We start from the raw sequence: 5,694 nt of genomic DNA on the forward strand, positions 1-5,694 counted from the left end.
ACCCCCCCGATGATAACAGCAATTAGGTTCTTAGTGCTTTACATATACGTGTGCACATATATCCTCAGAACGACCAACGAGGCACTCTTTTTTTTTTTAATCTTCAATATTTTTCCAATCATTCTTAGAGAGAGTGGAAGGAAGGGAAGGGGAGAGACAGAAACATGGATGTGAGAGAGACACATCGATTGGTTGCCCCCCGGGCCGGGATCAAGCCTGCAATCGAGGTACGAGGTACAAGGTACGTGCCCTTGACCAGAATCCAGGACCCTTCAGTCCACGGGCAGTGCTCTCTCCACTGAGCCAGCGGACCAGGGCACGGGCACTCTTGTTTATTGTCCCGTTGTACACAGGAGGAAGCAGGCACAGAGAGGCGTAGGTGCGCGCCTCCTGCAGCTCGCTGAGTGCAGACTGCCTCCTGGGTTAAGTGCTTAAGCGCATCAACGCTTTGATTCCTCTCAGTAGCTCTATTTCTAGCCCTATTTTGCAGCTCAAGAAACTGAGGCTCAGAGATGTGTGTTCACCTGGCCAAGGCTAACTGGAACTAGGCCTGGCGGACTGCACCCCAGAGCTGTATTCCTTGCTGGTCAAGGGGAGTGGAGGAAGCAAACGCAGAAGGTGACCTGGGAGCTTCCCAGGAAAGGAGGATGAGGTGGGAGGGGCCTGGGATGGGGGATGTGCTGGTCGTCAGATGGTACAGGCGGTGGTTGAGTCAGTATTTGAACCCACAGGGCCCCGAGTTCCTTTCCAGGCTCTTCAGATCACTTGCTGTGTGACCTCTGGAAAATGGCATCACTTCTCTGAACCCAATTATCTTCACCTGTAAAAGCGTGTCCATGCTCCCTGCCTGCACAGGTGATGACATACATCAGCCACTTAAATTAGGTGAGATTACAATGTCCAATATTTACCCAAAGCCCAGCAAGGTAAGCACTGGAAACATGTTTGATTATGTTTATTATTATTATTATTATTATTATTATTATTTATATCCATCTCCATCAGTCTGATTAGGGGACTCCCCTCACCCTGCGGGTCTTCTCCTCCTTCACGGAGCCCACCCAGCCTGCACCGGCTTCCCTTTCCCAGAAGCCCTCCATTTCACCAGTCCCTGTCAGCCAAACTGGAGGCTTCCCTGCCTGATCTGGGGCCAGCCAGGGGGGCGTGTGCGGGGCTCTGAGCCAAGAGTCCCTACCCTGGAGCTGGCACCGCCCCACTCCCCAAGAGAGCACTTGAATCAGCCAGAGTGTCTGGCAGCTGCAGGGAGACCATGGGAGGGTAGATGAGAGGGAAAAGGGAGCAGGATTGCTTTGTCTGGGAGAAATACCCTGTTACTCTATCTTCTTAACCTCTCTCTCATTGGTTTTTCCATCTCGGCTCCTGAAACATATTACAGTAGTCTCCCTTATTCACAGGGGATATGTTCCAAGACCCTGGGTGGGTGCCTGAAACTGTGGATAGTACCAAAACCTGTATATACTAGTACAATGGTTTTTCCTATATGTACATACATACCTTTGATAAAGTTTAATTTATAAATTAAGCACAGTAAGAGACTAACAACAATAACTAATAAGAAAAGAAAATAGGACACATAACAATATACTGTCATTAAAGTTATGTGAATGTAGTCTCTCAAAATATCTTGTAATGTACTCATCCTTCTTGAAGATGTGAGATGAGACAATGCCCACGTGATGAGGTTAAGTGAAGTGGATGACGAAGGCACCGTGACTTTAGGCTACTATCGACCTTCTGATGATAAGGGTTTCTTGAACACAAGCACTTCGATACCATGACAGTCGGCCTGGTAATTGAGCAGGCTACTAAGTGACTAGTGGGTGGGTAGAGTATACAGCATGGGATACACCGGACAAAAGGATGATTCACATCCTGGGTGGGATTCATCACGCTGTTCAGAATGGCGCACAATTTACTATTAAAACTTATGAATTGTTTATTTCTGGAATTTTCCATTTAATATTTTTAGACCATGGTTGATCTCAAGTAAATGAAGCAGCAGAAAACAAAACCAGAGATTAAGGGGTGGGGAGGAGGGCCTGCTGTATATGTTTCTGTTGTTTAACCCTCCCACGTCAGTGTCATTGAACACGTCAGTGTTCAATGCTGTGCCTCAGGCCTAATACAGCACCTGGTACAAAGTAGGCCTTTATACATGTTTGGGGGCATGAATTCTCACCAGCCTCAGTTTTTCACTGAATCTCTAAGCTCTGTGGGTCCCTCGTCCCCCTAGGCCACCCTAGTGATTTATTCATTTCCATTTAGATCTCTCTGGCCACCATCAGCCTTGTACTGTCTCCCCAGCTCCACCCCTTTCAAGAGATCACAAGAGACCCAGGCCTCTTAGGGTTTGTGATGGTCCTGGCATATTAAACAGGAGATTCCACCCAGAATCATGAAGGGAAATTTACACCTTTGATGCAAATTCAATGAGGAACAGGACATTTATCTAGTCTCAAAGTATCTTCCCACAGATTACTTATTTATTACAAAGGGGAAAAAATAGTATCAGTGGAGAATACTAGCAGACATCACCTTAACCAGGTGATAGAAATTAACCTCACCAGTAATGGAACAAATCAACAAGATGTGCCTCTTGATATGCACTGAGAAGGACACAACATCACCTCTGTGGTTTTCCTGTCAAAAAAAATAAATCCATCATCTGAACCTAATTATGAGAAAACATGAGACACCAAAATGAGGGACACTCTATAACGTAGCCCACCTGTGCGCTTCAAACACCTCAGTGTCGTTTTCTGCCATCGTTCCTGCCCTCTTAAAGTGTGCATGAATGTCCTGGCTGATGCTCTCAAGAGAATCAACAATGCCAAAAAGAGAGGCAAACACCAGATTCTTCTTAAGTCACGCTCCAAAGTCATCGTTCCATTTCTAACTATGATGATGAAGCATGGCTACATGGGCAACATTTGAAATCTTTGATGACCACAGAGCTGGGAAAATGGTTGAGAACCTCACAGGTAGGCTAAACAAGTGTGGAGTGATTGACCCCCAACCTAATATGCAACTCAAAGATCTAGAAAAATAGCAGAACAACACGTTCCCCATACTGCCAGTTTGGTTTTATTGTATTGGCAACCTCTAGGCATCATGGACGTGAAGAAGTTAAGGAAAAAACACGGGAGGGAAAATTCTGGGATTCTCTTACTAGGGATATGATGCATGTATGCAAATTTTTTAAAATATATTTTTATTGATTTCAGAGAGGAAGGGAGAGGGAGAAAGAGAGATAGAAACATCAATGATGAGAGAGAATCATTGATTGGCTGCTTCCTGCATGCCCCCTACTGGGGATTGAGCCCACAATTCGGGTATGTGCCCTTGACTGAAATTGAACCTAGGACACTTCAGTTGCAGCCTGATGGTCTATCCACTGAGCCAAACCAGCTAGGGCTGTACCACAGCTTTTTTATCCACTCACCTACTGATGGGCACTTGGGCTGTTTCCAGATCTTAGCTCTTGTAAATTGCGCTGCTATGAACATAGGGGTGCATACATTCTTTCTGATTGGTGTTTTTTCGGTTTCTTAGAATATATTCCTAGAAATGGGATCACTGGGTCTAAGGGCAGTTCCACATTTAATTTTTTGAGGAAACTCCATACTGTTTTCCATAATGGTTGCACCAGTCTGCATTCCCACCAGCAGTGTACTAGGGTTCCCTTTTCTCCACATCCTCGCCAGCACTTGGCATTTGTTGATTTGTAGATAGTAGCCATTCTGATAGGTGTGAGGTGAGATCTCATTGTCACTTTAATTTGCATCTCTCTGATGATCAGTGACTTTGAACATTGTTTCATATGTCTCTTGGCCATCTGTATGTCCTCTTTGGAGAAGTGTCTATTTAGGTCCTTTGCCCTTCTTTGTTTTTCAGTTTTGTTTTTTGTTTAATCCTCACCAGAAGATATTTTTCCATTGATTTTTAGGGAAAGTGGAAGAGAGAGGGAAAGATAGAGAGTAACATCGATGTGAGAGAAGCACATTAATTGGTTGCCTCCTGCATGAGCCCTGTCCAGGGCTCCTGCCGGGGAGGAGCCTGCAACCAAGTTATGTGCCCTTGACTGGAATCAAACCTGGGGCCCTTTGGTTCGCATGCTGATGCTCTATCCACTGAGCCAAACCCGCTAAGGTATACCCGTTTTTTAATTGGATTGTTTGTCTTCCTTTTGTTAAATTGTATGAGTCCCTTATGTATTTTGGATATTAACCCTTTATCAGATGTATCATTGCCAAATATGTTTTCCCATACAGTGGACTCTCTTTTCATTTTGTTGATGATTTCTTTTGCTGTGCAGAAGCTTTTTATTTTGATGTAGTCACATTTGTTTACTTTCTCCTTAGTTTCCTTTGCCCTAGGAGATGTTTCTGTAAACATATTGCTATGAGAGATGCCTGAGATTTTGCTGCCTATGGTTTCTTCTTAGATTTTTTAAAATTTCTTTATTGATTAAGGTATTACATATGTGTCCTTGTCCCCTCCCCATTACCCCCCCCACACACACACACAACTCATATCCTCACCCTACTGTTGTCTGTGTCCTTTGGTTAGGCTTATATGCATGCATACAAGTCCTTTGGTTGATCTGTCCCCCTTACCCCTACACTCCCCTACCTTCCCTCTGAGGTTTGTTGATGGTCTTTTCACAACTTACATTTAAGTCTTTTATCCATTTTGAGTTTATTCTTGTGTATGGTGTAAACTGGTGGTCTAAATTCATTTTTTTTAATGTATCTGTCCAATTTTCCCAGCACCGTTTATTGAATAGACTCTCTTGACTCCATTGTATGCTCTTGCATCCTTTGTCAAATATTAATTGAGCATAATGGTTTGGGTCATTTTCTGTTCTGTTCCATTGATTTCTATGCCTGTTCTTGTGCCAGTACCAAGCTGTTTTGATTACAGTGGCTTTGTATATAACTTGAAATCTGGTATTGTGATTCCTCCAACTTTGGTTTTCTTTCTCAAGATTGCAGCAGCTATTCGGGGTCTTTTTTTGATTCCATATAAATTTTTGGAATATTTGTTCTAGCTCTGTGAAATATGCCATTGGTATTTTATTTTATTTCGGGAGAGGGAGAGAGAGAGATAGAAACACCATTGATGAGAGAGAATCATTGATTGGCTGCCTCCTGCACAGCCCACACTGAGGATCAAGCCCGAAATCCAGGCATGTGCCCTGCCCAGGAATCAAACTGTGACCTCCAGGTTCTTAGGTCAATGCTCAACCACTGAGTCATGCTGGTCGGGCTGCCATTGGTATTTTAATAGGGATTGCATTGAATCTGTAGATTTCCTTGGTTACTGTGGACATTTTAATGATGTTGATTCTACCAATCCATGAACACGGTATATTCTTCCACTTGTTTATATCTTCATCTATCTCTTTTTTCAACGTCCTGTAGTTTTCCAAGTACAGGTCGTTTGCCTCATTGGTTAAGTTTATTCCTTGTGGGGAGCTGATATAGGGTTAAGCCTCGGACTGACCTGTGGGCAAAGTCATAAACAATTCCCAGCTTAGAGAGCACAGTCCTCCTAGCATAATTAGGCTTGACCTTATGACGCTCCCTAGATCTTACTCGGGAAGCTAATGGGCTGAGGGAAGTGCAACAAGAACAAAAACAAGTGAAACTCACAAGAACAAAAACAAGTGAA

General features: G+C 43.8%; 1 pseudogene; it reads left to right on the plus strand.

Annotated features, from left to right (window-relative positions):
• Positions 1-2,811: 2,811 nt before the first annotated feature.
• LOC102261780 lies at positions 2,812-3,262 on the plus strand (annotated as a pseudogene).
• The last annotated feature ends 2,432 nt before the right edge of the window (positions 3,263-5,694 follow it).

This window comes from Myotis brandtii, unplaced genomic scaffold, assembly GCF_000412655.1.
Source record: "Myotis brandtii unplaced genomic scaffold, ASM41265v1 scaffold277, whole genome shotgun sequence".
NCBI classification, from domain to species: Eukaryota; Metazoa; Chordata; class Mammalia; order Chiroptera; family Vespertilionidae; genus Myotis; species Myotis brandtii.